Source organism: Trichoplusia ni, chromosome 6, assembly GCF_003590095.1.
Source record: "Trichoplusia ni isolate ovarian cell line Hi5 chromosome 6, tn1, whole genome shotgun sequence".
NCBI classification, from domain to species: Eukaryota; Metazoa; Arthropoda; class Insecta; order Lepidoptera; family Noctuidae; genus Trichoplusia; species Trichoplusia ni.
This window is the reverse complement of record NC_039483.1, coordinates 6,390,177-6,406,468: the sequence shown is the minus strand read 5'-3', so window position 1 is coordinate 6,406,468 and position 16,292 is coordinate 6,390,177.

Here is a 16,292-nt window from a genome sequence, read left to right as displayed (position 1 = left end):
ATTCTAACGTTTGGAATATGGACGTGTACAAAAATATTTTAAACGATATACATACCTAGTTACAACCTTCTTTGCAACTGCACGGGTGAACGCTTTATATTTTTTTGTGAAAAAGTCGTTTGTGCATCTAGCATAGTCAATCTGAAAGGTAGCGCCACAATTAATTTAAACACACCCATTTTAATATGTAATCTTAGGGACATACTGAAAGGTACCCAGAGGTAGCGTTAAGAGTCCAGCTAGTAGAAGGGCTCAATAGAGTCTTATACATATTCATCACCAACCATGGACTACAGTAGAGACCTTTGTCTAAAATAACTTGCACTTTTCAAAACAATGACGATGCCAACATATTTCTTTGTCATCGTCAAACGCTAATTAAACAGTAAAGTTAACAAAACATTTTCAGTTTTAGTGGCCGTAAATATAATTATTTAGTTGAGTTGAAATGTAAAATAAACAGTCTTGGAACTGTTTACGAGGGCATCACATTTTACAGTACAATTTTGCGTCAACCTAGCGCGTTTTAATGAACCAAATTTTACGGGGTAACGTGAAGCCATTCTGGTTATTTTAGAAATCCATTTTTCATTTTCTGTAGATTCATATGTATGAACACTTTGGCATAGAAATACCGACCCAACTAAATATAAAAGTGAAAGATGACCGTTTAATTATATTATCGTCCAGCTTAAATAAATTCATTAAGTATAAGGTAGGTACCTATCTGCTTTAATGTTTACTAATAAACATATTAAAAGCTTTAACGGCGCTTACGATCAAAGGTCTTGTGAATTAAAAGTGTTTTACAACCACTATCAACCATTAACTATCTTATTAGAGAGGTTCGAACATAAAAATATCAAAAGATCGTTTGCAAGTGGAGAAAATTACGAAACGTATGGGGAAACCGGTGACAAGAATCATAAATCTTCAAATAATATTTATATCTTGACATCTGAGTGAAGCGCATCGTTAGATAATGGATGAAAACCCATTAATCTTCATTAAACGGTTCGCTAGGAAGAAACTATAACGTAAACCGTTTCTATTTACAAACTGATTGATGTTCTATAAATACACAACTTTTAGATAATTAAATTAAATCTTTATTTATTTTGTGGGCACTTTCTTTTGATGGAATCCAAGATCATGGTATCCGGATACAGTACGATATTTAATTAGTAGCCGCATTGTCTTTAGCGTAATTGTCCAAAAGGGTTACCGAGGCCTCGGCAAAGGCAAGAACATGGGAGGGTTTTAGTCGACAGAAGTCTGACACTCAACCTAAAGCGTCATTTGTTGATTGCCCATCCAAATAAAAAACAGTCAGTCTTAATAGAAGCCAGTTATTGTTTACTTTATTTTTATAGGATTTTTTGTATAAAATACAGAAACAATCCTATTTAAATCATATTATAATGCACACACTGCACGGATAGTCGAGTGGTTGAGCTCACCACTCCCAAACCCACAAAGCGCGACCTGTCGCGGGTTCAATCCCCGTGTAGGAAAAGTTTTTGTGTGATCCACGAATGCTTGTCCTGAGTCTGGGTGTCTAATTTGCATGTGACTTGAATGTTTGTCGAGTACAAGGATTAAGTTCCTTAATGCGGAGTAGCTTTTTAAAAGGAAAAAAAAGAAAACTATACTTTACATTTGACATCAAAATAACCCATTATAACTTGACCTTTGCTCCCAGTGTTCTTAAGTCTACAGAGGGGTCTACAGCACCACTTATCCCTACTTAACTTCTTACAATCGTCGAGAAAACAAAGGAAAGGTGTTAAAACGTCAATTAGTGCAACAAGTTAAGCAATTACTTTCTAAAAGAATTTTGTTAATTTATGGACGAGATTTTAGAACGTTTTATTCAATTTGATTTCTTTTTACGGTGGAGTTTTTTTTTTTGCCTGGAAGTTATCTAAAATAGTAAAGCCAATTGTCTTTTGGTAATCTATTCTGATCAAGGATATTCCAATTCTGATTAGTTTTATACTGAAATTTTATTTTTTCTTTCTTCCGCTTTTTTCCTCAAATAATAATGAGCCTAATGTACGCTCTCATTTTAATTTTAAATTTAACACCGTTAAACTTTTCAATTATTATCAAAATATAGTGTGTTTTAAACCAACAAACCAACACGTACTTCTCGAGTACATAACCAAAATTTCATAACAATGATGGTTCTGTTATCAATATAAATCGCTTAGACCTACATACTGAACCCTACCACCTCCTACACGATAACCAAACATTACTACATCATTATCATTCCTTATTCCTCAACTCAAACAGCTGAACGTCAGTTATACAGCAATGAAACGCGACTAGTTTTCAACTTTAGTAATTACGAGAGAAGTGATCTGGGTAGGTATCCTCGTTTCATTGTAAATTAAACCTTATTTTATACGATTCTAGGGATTTTTATTTTACAGGGAATTTAAAAAAAAAACAAAAAGAATTTGTTTACTAAAAAAGGTGGACTTTGGAGTATTTGATTTGTGGGCGAGCAAGCGAGAAATATTTTACAAAAAAATTGACACAGGCTCTGTGCAACCCCTTCTTTTTGGACTTCTTCTCGAGGGGCATGTATACAGAACCCACGCCTCACTCCTCATACAGAGCTTTTCCTCTTTGGCCTGTTATCTTTGTCACCTAAACCTTATAAATATCCCCAAATTTGGAACAAAATATTCATATCTAGAACACCGTGGGATCGAAATAGTAGAACAAAGCAAAAACTTATCGTTTCGACCTCAATACTCTATCCGTGTTATTTAACTGTTAGATATACTACGAGTATGTAGGTAACAGATACTGTCAGAGTATATTCTCATTTTATGAAGTAGGTAAACGGGTTTATCTTTCTACCTTTATCACACAATGCATAACAATTGTATTTGTCTCGTACCCATAACATGTCCTGTATACTAGTTGGAACTTGCGGTTTTTCTCGTTATATTTCTGATGATTTCTGAAACTTTTCATTTTTTTATTGTATCGTAATTCGATTGTTCTTAATTTCATTTTATGGTAATTTTTTTTATTTATTTAGATTGAAGTCTTACTGAAAACCTTCATCCCTGTAAAGTTTAATTAAAATCGGAAAAGCCGGTTTGACGATCACGGGAAACACATAGAAAAACAAAAAACCTACTTTCTCAGGTATCATGGAAACTATATTTAAAAATATAGGCCTTCAGTATTATAAAACCAATAAGCTTTGACAACTGGGTGTAAAAGGAAAAATCTTTTTAGTTCATCAGATGCATACCTATACCCATGTCATTAAAATTTGATACATATTTCTGCCTTTATCTGAACAATAGAAATGACAAAGATAAACTGCTTTAAATTTCTGGTGAAGAGCTTGTGACGTAACAGCTTTGCAAAATTTAAATACAAAAGTGACGTCACGCATATGTTCGGTCACAATTTATCCATTGTTATTTATAGAACTAGTATCTATTCTTCTGGTCGTAACAGACAGACTTTCTAACATAATTTATTCATATAGATTCTTCTCTGATACCACAATAGTCATATGCATGAATACTTTACTATCAGAACGTTTGTCGTAAACAATAGAACGTAAAGTTCACGTAAACCCCACGTAGATATCTGTTTGTGTTATAGAATGAGATAAACCGTACGGTGCTTTTAGTTTTGTTGTAAAACTATACTACAGTGTTATATTTTATAGTTATTTTCTACGCTGTTTAAATGTTTGTATATAATATGGTTTAAATAAAAAAAAAATCCTACTCCAAATAAAAGACTACTAAGATTCTTTATAGACCGAATTACAGCTACCAACAAAATCGGTTCATGTAGTAAAAAAAAACCTAAAAAAATGCCGACGAATTAAAATCTTTTCTTTTAAAAGTTGGTTGAATGGTTTGAAAAAAGAAGTTTAGGAAATATTCTAACAACCTGTGTATGAAAAACAGAAAACTACTCAAGTGCGAGTAAGACTCGTGACGAAGGATGTTTCATATGAATGGGTTATTTCTATTACCACTATAACAACAAAAACTAAGAATAAAGACTGAAAAAGACTTGTAGATTGTAACAGTCGCATATTTGTCACCCAATCTTCCTTTCTCTAGCCCATTTATACAAAACTCTCATTCTTGCGATTCCGACTCGCTCTTGACCGGTTTTTCATTAAAAAGGTTTAACGTCAGTCAGTTTCCCTGAAGGAATAATCTAATATTAGATAATTGAATAAAAAATGTTAATTGGCGTTAAGTTCAGTCTCACGACGGAAAAGGCTTCGCAACTTATTCGGTAACTTAGTTGGCTTGCTTATTGTACTGAAATTATGTGACGGTGTGGCTATGAGGTAAGCGATTCTCTTTACTTTGCGAAGCAGTATGTACTTTGAAAGAGTATCGGCCGCTTTCTATATTCGATCCCGAATCTAAGATTCCGATCAATCCAGATTTTACTCAATCCCTCGATTGAGCTTGAATCTGCATTTCATTAATCGATCTCGTCTCGAAATCCATCGAAAAAAAACGGATAGATCGCCCTGCTAAACGTTTTGTTTTACGCATGTGCAAAAAAAGTACTTCAGCGATTATTTGTGAGTAAAATGGTGGCTTTTTCTTAAAGCTTATCTATTTTATGTATAATCACTAGAAATTGCAAAAAATACAAAAATAAAAGATTGGGAAGTCGTAGCGGACAAATACTGTAATTCTACCTCAAGATTAGAAAAAGCATAAACGACAATAAAACGTTTATTGATGAACAACGGAACGTCCAGTCAATCAAAAAGTTGTCAGTCAGTTTGACATTAACATAATATATTTTAAAATCGCAAGTTTATTTGTTGTTTGTTTTTCCGATGTCTCAGTTATAGAATAGAATACAGCGGTAATATTCGAGCGCGATCAGAATAGTTCACGCGCCATCTGTACAAGAAACTGTATGGGGTGTATCCTTTCTACCTACTCATGGATCCCACTCTATTCTGGGCATGGTTGGCAATAATCAACTGTATATGAGACGGGAGGCTGCACTGTCGTCTACTTGGTGAAGGTGCTTCGTGGAGTGGAGAATCACCCGGAAGTATTGCAGCGCTTGAGTGTGTGTACCGGACCGCTACGTGTGGCGGCGGCGAAGCCCGCACCTACTGATGTTCCTACAGGGAATATATTTGCTCGCCAAAGCACCTCTTACAAGAGCTCTCCACACCACCAACTTCTTCAAAATCAGACTGACGTGTTTATGTGTTTTTAAATAATGTAATTGTTTCAATTTTTGTTTAGTTTAAGTTCTTTGCTGTCGCATTAGGGTAAACCCTGTAATGATACTTCATGATTTTAAATAAATAAATCAAACGAGAATATTATAATCGTTATCTATTCATTCCAGTATTACAGATATTGGTAAAAGTGTACTTAGTACACAAAAAACTATAATACCGAAGCAAAAAGTTTAAGCGTCAGCTTATGCTTAGCAATCCAAAAGAATTACTGAGCGCTGGTCTTCAGCTTAAATCCTTGACTCCCGTTTACAAGTAAAGTACAGAACAACCACTCGATACCTACATCACAATCACAATTACAAATTTTAAGGACAGAGTTTGTTCTACTTCGCTGTCACTACTATCCCAGTCCGATAGCTGAGCTAATACTTCAAGATCGCTATCACTATCACTTGAAAATATTTCCATTTTAACAGATTTCTCATTACAATCCGTAAAAAATTGGGGATCGCAATTATAGATCTAAAACGTCAAAAATCGATTTGTCAAAACCAGAGATCGGTTATAGAAAACACATAACTGTCACTTTCATACAAATACCAATCTAAAATCTCGATCCGCCCTCCCAAAGATAGATTGAAGAAAAAGATCGAGAAAACGATCCATGGATCGGTTATAGAAACACTAAAAGTTGTAAATGGATTCAAATGTCCATCTCGATCCGTAAATTAGGGATTGAGATGATATAGAAAGCGGCCGTATATAATGTACTTTGAGAATCTTCTACCTAAGTAGTGCAATAGTTTTCTACGAATATTCATCGAGATATAGAATCATGAAAGGGTTTGCAGAGCCTTTGCACAGCAGTGTGATACAGTTGGCTAGAAAAGAGAGTAGAGATTGCCTGGCTTCGGATCCAATCGATACTCTTAATTTTGCATAGTAGTTATAAATCGAATTCTTCTTTATGTATGTAACTTGAATGTCTGTAAAACTCCCACGGTACATGGACACCACTTCTCCTACGCGGGTCTGCTGGTAGAGATTTCTTTGAAATAAGCAGCACCCTTGTACATCCTATTTTGTAATGTTGTGTTTTTCTTTTATTATTTTTGTGTACATAAATAATTAAATAAATAAATAAATGGATAAAATCACATACTGTGAAAGTTTATTTAAATAAAAACTTTTTCTTTACCCGAAATCGCTTTTCTAATGGCCAACTTTCATTGCGTAGAGTCAGCAAGAAATACTAGTGTTCATTTAAGCAGGTGCTTGTTCACACGCGGTGCAGAATTAGTAGGAACTTTACAGGAGTTGCAACTTAAATTAGTTTTTAAGTGGAGTGTGCAACTGTGTATTTCTTTAAGCATGTTTTGTCGTAGATTTTTTCTTTATATTGCTTTTTTCCTGAAGCATTAGTTTGTTCTAGTGATTCAAAACCATTTTCTGGTCAAGACAAATGAAAGAAAGATGGCATGCAGTACGATATTATATGTGATTATATTATGACGACCTCTGTGGTCGAGTGGCGTACGCACCGGTTTCAAGGTGTCGCTAGCTCTGATGTCCTGGGTACGATCCCCGGTCGGGTCAATGTAAAAAAAAATACATTTCTACATTGTCTCGGGTCTGGGTATTTGTGGTACCTTCGTTGTATCTCGATTCCATAACATAAGTGCTTTAGCAGCTTACTTGGGTCCAGAACAATGTATGTGATGTTGTCCGCATTTTTATTTTTTTTATTATATACCAGAAATAATTATTGTTTTTATGGGGCGATATCCAAACGGTAAAAACGGACCTTTGTACGTTCGTTTACTAACAGGCTGTGTCTTATTACCGTAACAACTAGATAGAACTATGCGGTTGAAATTTTCAGACATCTTTTTTTTCTTGTCATTTTAACGTAGAAATAAAGATTAATAAAAAGTAAAGTAAGTTTTAATAGACATCATAAATTTTATGTTTCAAAACTTTTCTCAGATTTGATTTCTAAATTTATGTTTCAAAGCTTTCTTTGACCGGGATGGTTGGCGCTCTTTGGGGGAGGCCTACGTTCAGCAGTGGACGGCGATAGGCTGAGATGATGATGATGATGAAAAGCTTTCTTTGGAAATTTGATTTTCTAAAGCCTCCTTGTATATAACCTTCAGTGTCACGAGTCGGACTAGCATTCCCGGTTTTACGGCACTCGAAATAACGACTGCACGGATAGCTGTGTGCTATCATGTATATGATTACTCAAATTGTCAAAGTTCGCTACGTGCTGCGGTTGATTTGGTCCCTGTGTGACATTACGAGTATGATAGGCATTCGTGTGATCTACAATTCCTGTTCTTAGTCCGGATGCCCTCGAACGTGTATTGAATCTTTGTGAAATCCTATGACACAAGGATTAAAGAAAATGCCTTATTTGAGTAACCTTTGTATGTCTTTGTGAAATCCTATGACACAAGGATTAAAGAAAATGCCTTATTTGAGTAACCTTTGTATGTCATGACAAATTGTATTAATTTAATACAGTCTTGCCTTTAAAGGTTGAACCCTTCAAATGGCATTTACGACAAAAACATCTTTATCTAATATCAAATACTAATTATGAGAATTGAACTTCTGAATGGATTCATAAGATCCAACGATCGGAGGTCAAGTTACACTGGTCCTCTCAAAAATTCATTTTAAAAGCTAACGTTACTTGATACTTGAATTTAAGTAAAATGGCCGACGTTCAGAGCAGGAATCTTCGAAATAACTTTAAGGAAAATGTAACGTTTCTATTCGATAAAAGTATCTAATACGATTTAAAGTTGTCCCATAAAAAGCGGTCAAAATGGACTGGGATGAACTTTGACAAAGTCTAATTGTGGATAGTGATGGGACATTTCGTTGAATCGTTGGTCGAAATCGAGAATTCATCTGGGTTGAAAAATGAGTTCTCAATATTATTATTCAAAAAAAGTTTTTTTTTATCGAGATCTAAAGATAATCCGTCCACCTGTCTTTCAGAAGCCTTTTTCTAATGAACTGTAATATTAAGATAAGAATTTATCGTGTAAACCTTCACTTGTCCTGCACCTTCACTCACAAAAACTATTAATCTAATTATTTTTTATTTGCATTCTCATCCATTTCAACTATAAACATATTTCAAAACGATAGAAGATTTTTGTTACCATTTTCTTTTCCTAGCCCATGTTTTGTAAGAGAGTCGCGACCTATTTTCTTACTTCATTACAACTAAGGGGTGACAAGACTAACTTATACTGTTTTAGTTTTTATTCCTTGAATTAATAAAGTAGCTTTTGCTTTGAACTTTGTTTTTTATTCATTGTTCTTGTAAACTTGTCTCAAGTTTTCTTTGAGTTAGAATACTGGCCATTTTGCCGTCTCTTAGAAATAAATAATGGTTTTCTCTTAACAATATTTGTGAATTCTTCCTTTCAGAATGATTTTACGAACGGTTGGAGACATGTGTTCAACTTTATATATTTCTTTAACTTGTTGAGTGAGTACAAGGAATGAGAGAGTTGTTGTATCTAGAGATGTGATCAATTACCTTCATGGCGATACACTAGGCTATTGAAATTTTATGTGGGATGAAAGTAATAAGACAAAAAAAGTGTGAGTGTGACGGCGAGAGAAAACCGAAGAGATGAAAGAGATACATAATAATATACTGAATTATTGTAATGGTAAACCCCGGGTATGTAAGACTTTAATGAATGAAAATTAAGATTCATCTAGAACTGTTAAAATTAATTTAGTTATTTTTACGGATCCCGTTGTAAGGATTTTAATCCTTGTATCGCGCGGGTTTCACAAACATTCAAGTCACTTGCACAAAGACACTTTGAAATTGGATCAAATTCGTGACACTCCGCTACCAATGGGTTAGGCATGATCACATCAACTGCTCAGGCATCCATGCAGAATCAAACAGTTTAGTAAGAAGACGAACAAATTATCTACAACACTTTTGACTTCAATGAGAGTAACAAAAATCACTTCGACTTCTCCCCTTACTCCATCTTCGAAATTAAATCACCAACGAGTGGCTACCAAGATTTCAAAACAAATATCTATCTATAGATGTCTATAAATTGATACGTTGACACGTATCTGGGACGCTCTCGTTTCGAGTTATTTGTGAAGTTGCATTGATTTTTCTAGTAATACTTTGACTTGGGGTCGAGGCCGGAAATAATGATGATAACATTGATTACTAATTGTTTGTTGAGTAATAATAATTCATCGTATCGATAGTACAGTTTTTGTCAGTTAGTGATACATTTTTCGTTTTATTTTTCTTGGGTTCCGCTGACAAAGGTGCAAGGCAAATGGAGCTAGACTCTATTATTAAGGAACCAAAGTTTTTGTCCAGGTTGTATCTCAAAAACTCTGATAGCAAAACACTTTTAATTTTCACAGTTAATGCAGGATTTCCATTGCCGTTATAACAACAAATACTCGCGAAATTGAGGGTTCTACATAAATTGGTCAAAAACAACCGTCAGTTATTGTTGCTGTATCACATTATTTATCTGACAAAGTTCATGACATACAGCGTAGACTTTAATTAGCATTAAAAAAATGTACCGACGAATGTAGAAACTGCCGCCTTTAAAGCCTGCTGCTTAATTAACCCTAAAAACACATTTCAGAATAAAGTAACTCAAGTACAGATAAATGTTAAGTTTTAAGTCCATGTGTAAGATATAAGGCAATAGGTATATTTCCCAAGGGTACTGATGCAGTAAAAGTCACAGTAAACAAGACAAGACACATGTGAGCCATTAGACAATTTATGAGCGTTTCTTGTTATTTCATGTAGCAATCAAAACCTTAGTAGAGATTCTTCGAATTTTAAAGCCTTTGGAACGATATTTACAAGAATTTATGGGGTTTTACTGTGCCATTATGCCAGCATTAACTTTTCATTTCACTAAATAATTTATTTTTCGTTAAAGTTAATTTTAGGGTTAATTTTTTATTCATATTTTTTATTAGTAGTATTGTAGTAAATAATAGATTTTTTTATTCAAATTAATTTATGTAAATAATTGCATTGGGTTGGCATTTAATGATAGTAGGTTACTAATTTTCAGAAAAAAATATATTTCTACGTAACTTAAATGTTTTGGTAGAAACTTTTATATATAAGTTACGTACACGTTGATTTGCTCATAACAAAAATATTTTTAATTAATATTAATACAAAAAAAAATGTGTTGTGATTGCCTACTATAAGTTACCACATGAAACTTTTTCGTCTTTTATTGTTACAATTGTCACGTAGCCAATTGAAATCATCAAGCAGACTCTATATTCAATATCTTAATGGAAAATAATCTGATATCAAATAACAGCGAATAGCAAAAGTGATTTTAATCTTGAAATTAAGATTGACTCGAAGTACAAGTCAGTTCTCATTTCAGCAGATTTTACTGCAGGTTATACATTACCTTGATAGCCAATAAATATCAAGAATTCTGTCTGGAAAATCTGCATCAGCCAATCAGCGTCGTATATCTCCATAACTCTTTTCCTCTCAATATATTTTTACGACTAGACGAAGATAAACAGTAAATCTTCTGGAAACGGTCGAAAGACACTGGACCGGTGTCTTTTTAGGGTACCGTAAGGACAAGGTAAAACGGAACGGTTGACTTCACCGAAAGGTTGAGTTCCCCACGCCAAACCCACAGAACGCGACGTGTCGCGTGATCAACAAGCATTGGTGTGATTCAGGGATGCTTGGCCTGAGTCTGGGGGTCTTTGTGAATGTGGTAGTGCTTGTTTGTGAAAACTCCCACGACTCAAGAATTAAATTCCTCAAAGCAGGAGTTGTTCTTTCTTATAAGAATATCTATTTCTCTTGCCACTATATCGTTAACAACAATTACTAATAATCATTTCCGTAGAAGAACAGTTGGTACCATCACGTAATTAGATAGGTAACCATTTTGTTTGAAATTTGTTTATTAGGCTATTTATTTATGGAACCCTTGGTGTCAAAGTCTAATACGCTCTTGGCCGATTTTATTTTTAAAGTCTAATAAAGGTGTCACTTCGTTTTATTTTTAACTGAATTCGAAGGACCTTTAACTGCGATTTTGCTATTTTTATTTCTTCACAATCTTCACGTTTTTGATGCATTTTTTTGTTAAACTTTTGTCTTTTATTATCACATCAGTCATGTTCTTAGGAATAATCACGAACTTACGCTGTCACTGTTACAAATTATAATCAGATGTCTTGAAATTAATTTTGATAGTAATTTATTTTATTCACCAACAAAACAAGAAGTAACAAGATTAGTAATAGAAAATTGTACTTCCAAGTTATTTAGTTTCAAATAACCTATTTAAATAGGAAACTTGTGTAACCTTATCCAATTCATTATTTATCATTATTAAAGGTCCCTATTCCCCAGACAGGAATATTGGATGGTAATGTAACATTTTATAAATTAGGTTTCAATTCACTTCCATTTTCCATCGTCCTATCACTAAGGCTTATAATAAACTGGAGGTGTTGAAGCGAGACGGCATATTATACGGTGTATTGTGGCATCCCTGTGTTACAATAACAACATTGATTCCTATTGAGGTAGTAGGTGGCGTGGTCATTTTGTTGGTACTGGAAACTGTGGGCAAATAGTTCTCTTTAAGCCGTGGAGGTTTACTAGTGAACAGAGGGATGGGAATTGAATAATTCCTCTTTTTAAGCTTATCACTACAGAAGCATTGTGTGGGTATAAAATTGACTGTTTTCAATAAAGAAAAATAAACCACCGCTCCGTTTGCTCTAAGGAAATGAATCCTTTTCTTGTGAGGACTTTCACACACATTCAAGTCAAAATAATGACACCCAGACTCAGGACGAACGTTGTTAGATCACACAAACGTTTGTCCTATGATGGTACCGATTGACATTTATATTATACTAGCTTTTGGCTGAAGCTTCTATCTCTTGAATGTCTGTTACCCCTGCAAAAAGGAGTTAATACAATTTTTTGGAAGTTGACCTATATCCTAAGTCCACCATTGAACTGCTAAGTTCAAGGTTGTATGTTCAAATTATAGCACGCACGTATGTTTTTTCAAAACAAAGTAGACATCACATGCTAAAATCAGTGAAGAAAAACATCTTTAGGAAACCAGCACACCTGAAAATCACCCAGGGGTTTGTTTTTCTTTATTAGAACAAGAAATTTTGAGTCTTATCTACGTGGTCAAAAAGCACACAATTATTTGAAGTCAAATGAGCTAAAATAAATACATAATCTAAATTAATCATACGAAAAGAAGAAGATGACCTTGATTGTAAAAGAGGGAACAAGACTTGGCCTTGAAAGCATGGCAGACAAATAGACTAACGGACCTACTCTTGCATATTAAATATAAGTATGGATACAATAGAGAGTAGTTTCTCTAAAATTAAGAACAGTTATAAATAAAAATCACAGTCATAATTAATCCATGGAATCAAAGTTACCAGTAGTTAGCATATTAATTAGACAAGTTGACAGCAATTAATCTGCGTAGGGCTTCTAATGATTCCAATCTTCAAATTGTGGATCAGCTTGAGTCATAGTGTTGGCGGTTTAATATGAAAAGTGGAAAAACCAGTTAAAAAGGTAGTGGGGATGAGGTTTTTTGTTATGTGGATAGTTAGATAAATAATATTAGTAACGTATTCTTTCTATTAACCCAAATAAAAGATAATTATCTAATTACTGGGAATTTAACTAACGCGTGACATCATTTCGATGTATAAATTTTGCTTATTCGTTCCGTTCAAGACCCTTCTTCAGTTTAAATAAGTTTATCTTTGTCTATTTAATTGTCTAGATAAAAGTAAAAACACTTGTGAAATATTTTTTACTCTTTTTTTTGGCTGACTTAATAGATTTTTATACGTTTATAGTACCCAAGTTTTAAAACTAAAATTCAAAAATACGTAAACCACTTCCGTGGAACAAAAATACACTAACTCACGACCTGACATGTATTTTAGGCCAGACTAGACGAGGTCGGAGTTACTGGTATTGTGGAGCAATTCGGAGAATATAAGACATAAGATTTTCATCTGAACTTCCACTGTAAGGCACATCCTTTAACAAAACTTATTTACAATTAGTTAAAGAAAAACCTGGCGTCAGGTGCTTATGAGTAATAATTACTTTATAGTATGCAGATGCATCGAAAAAACATTTAACTTCAAATGTCATTATAATCATACTAGCTGTTGCCCGCGACTTCGTCCCCGTGGGTGAAAGATATAAGTAATGATTTATACCTGCCATGTTTTTTTTTCACATTTTCCATTGTATCTTCTTGTTCATCTGTAGCTTAAAGCCTTCCTCAATGAATGGTCTATTCAACACAAAAAGATTTTTTCAATTTGGACCTGTAGTTCCTGAGATTAGCGCGTTCAAACAAACAAACAAACAAACTCTTCAGCTTTATATATTAGTATATAGAAGTATAGATGAATCACCATCTGATTCAATCAGTCCTCAGCTGAACACAGGCTTCCCCCGTCAACCTCGACAACGTTTAGTCTTGCTGCTCCCGTCCAACGTTTTCCTGCGATCTTGATCAGATTGTCTGTATCATTTGTTCTACGGCCACATCATCAGCCTATTGCAGTCCACTGCTGGACATAGGCCTCTCCAAGTGCACGCCACTGAGATCGATTTTCGGCTTCTCGCATAAAGCTCCTGCCAGCCGTCTTGCGCAAGTCATCACTCCACCGTGCCTGAGGACGTCCTACACTACGTTTGCCGAGGCGTGGTCTCCACTCTAGAACTCGTTTACCCCAACGGTTATCGGTTCTTCGGCTAATACGGCCAGCCCACTGCCACTTCAGCTTGCTGATTCGGTGGGCTATGTCGATGACCTTGGTTCTCTGACGGATTACCTCATTTCCACGGCCACCGTTGGACACCGTTGAACACCGCTGCCAAAAAAATTGCTACTCACCATCCTTTATTTGTCTAAATCGCTTCTCTCATGGTATACCACCCCACCCTTACACACACATACTCGTATCCATTAGCGAACGCTCTTAACGCTCACTTTGACTGGAGTCACAAAGATTAAACCGATGTAAACTTTAACGACTGCCACGATCCTCAGATAACTGTGGATGTGGAAGATGGTTCAAGGTCAAAATATTACTTGAAGCTTGCAATATGTGAGTAAACGTTTACCGTAAGACTAGTGAATAAAATATTTAGTGGATGAAAGAAGAGATATATGTCGATGAGATCTTATTGCAGAATTAATTTACAAGAAAAAAAATGTGTTTTAATTTTATTGGACAAAATGATGATGTCACTCGTTCCTTCTTTCCCAAATCGTTTTACTCTCTGAATGTAATTATGGAACATTATGGAAAGGAGAGTTCATTATAATTTTGTAAAATATAAATATTTTAGCTGAGACGTAACAATTTCTCATCAAGTTTTTTTGACATGGATCTCAAAATCTTTGAAAAAGTCACGTTTTCATTACTTTAGCCACAAGAAAGGGTCCCTTGGCCAGAAATCCCAAAAGATGAGAAGAAAAAAAGGGACGCCTTTGCCCAGCTATGGGATCTCAAGGAGGCTCGATGTATAAGTAATTAGATCTATATAAAAATTAGATCTAAAGTAGCATAATTGCATAAATTCTGCGCAAAACCTTTCGTCACATATCACACCCAATATTATTAAGTTACATACGCCATTAGTAACTTCTGGATCACAAAGTTGTCGTGTTCGTACTTAATTTAATTAGTTACGCCGTTGGCTTTATGTCTTTGAAAATTCTGTAAACAATAGTTTGTGCTCGCTTAGTTTTCAAACTTGTGTGATTTGCAAATTGGATTCGGCTTTACTTACGCATGTACTTAGAGTACATATGATATTATAAATTCACGTGAGAAAGTTTATTAATATTCCCTAGTATGTAATATACGAATAATGTTTCATTGTAATCAGCTAATAGACCAGAGAGGGAAGCCTAGTCCTACGCGTCGAGGAGTGTGGACTCTTTTCATTCACCCTTCGAAAAGAAGTCCTTAGTAAGTCTGAGACCAGATAAAGTTAAGTATAGAATGCCAAATTGAATCCGTGGATCTAGCTCAGGCAGCTGAAGGGGTCCGGGGTATTTTTAGACAGTGAGAGTCCGATATATCTTCACTCTGTGCTTTTGGTGTGGCCTGAAGCCATTATCTTTTTGCGCTTTTCTTACAATTATTATGGGAATACTAACTATTCTACAAACGTTGTTTTGTCATAGTGGAGAAAAAACATTACAGACGAATCTATACTTCTATACTAATATATAAAGCTGAAGAGTTTGTTTGTTTATTTTAACGCGCTAATCTTAGGAACTACTGGTCCAAATTTAAAAATTATTTTTGTGTTGAATAGACCATTCATCGAGCAAGGCTTTAGGCTATAAACCATCACGCTGCGACTAATAGGAACGAAGATACAGTGGAAAATGTGAAAAAAAACAGGGCAGGTATAAATCATAACTTATATCTTCTACCCACGCGGATGAAGTCGCGGGCAACAGCTAGTAAAAAATATTGCTCTTTGGATTATGAAAAATTGGTGTTCGATTCTCAGACCTACCGAATATGTACACAAAATTTCATAACAGACATCTCACTCTTATGAATTTTTTCGAGCCGTTTCGGAGTATTTTATATATTAGATAATTCGTTTATAATGTGTACTATACACCTATATGCATAGACTACCAACTACCTAGTACTAGACTACCAGCCGTATTCAGGAACTCTTAGAAATATATAGATAATACATTATTACATTTAAAAGACTCCAAGTCATGAATGCAGTGTTGGCAAGAGGATTTTTGCAAATGTCCACTGGCGTTTATTTTTACTGGACTTTACTTAACTGGTTTTAGACCGTTCCTTTTAATACTCAATTAGTCGACGGCGGCGTCAGTAATTAAATAAGTTTTAAGGTCATTTTGTTTTGTTTTTATCGAGTTATAAATTGGTGAGTGTATCAATTTTTTTTTAAATGTGCTCACCTGTTAACAAAATA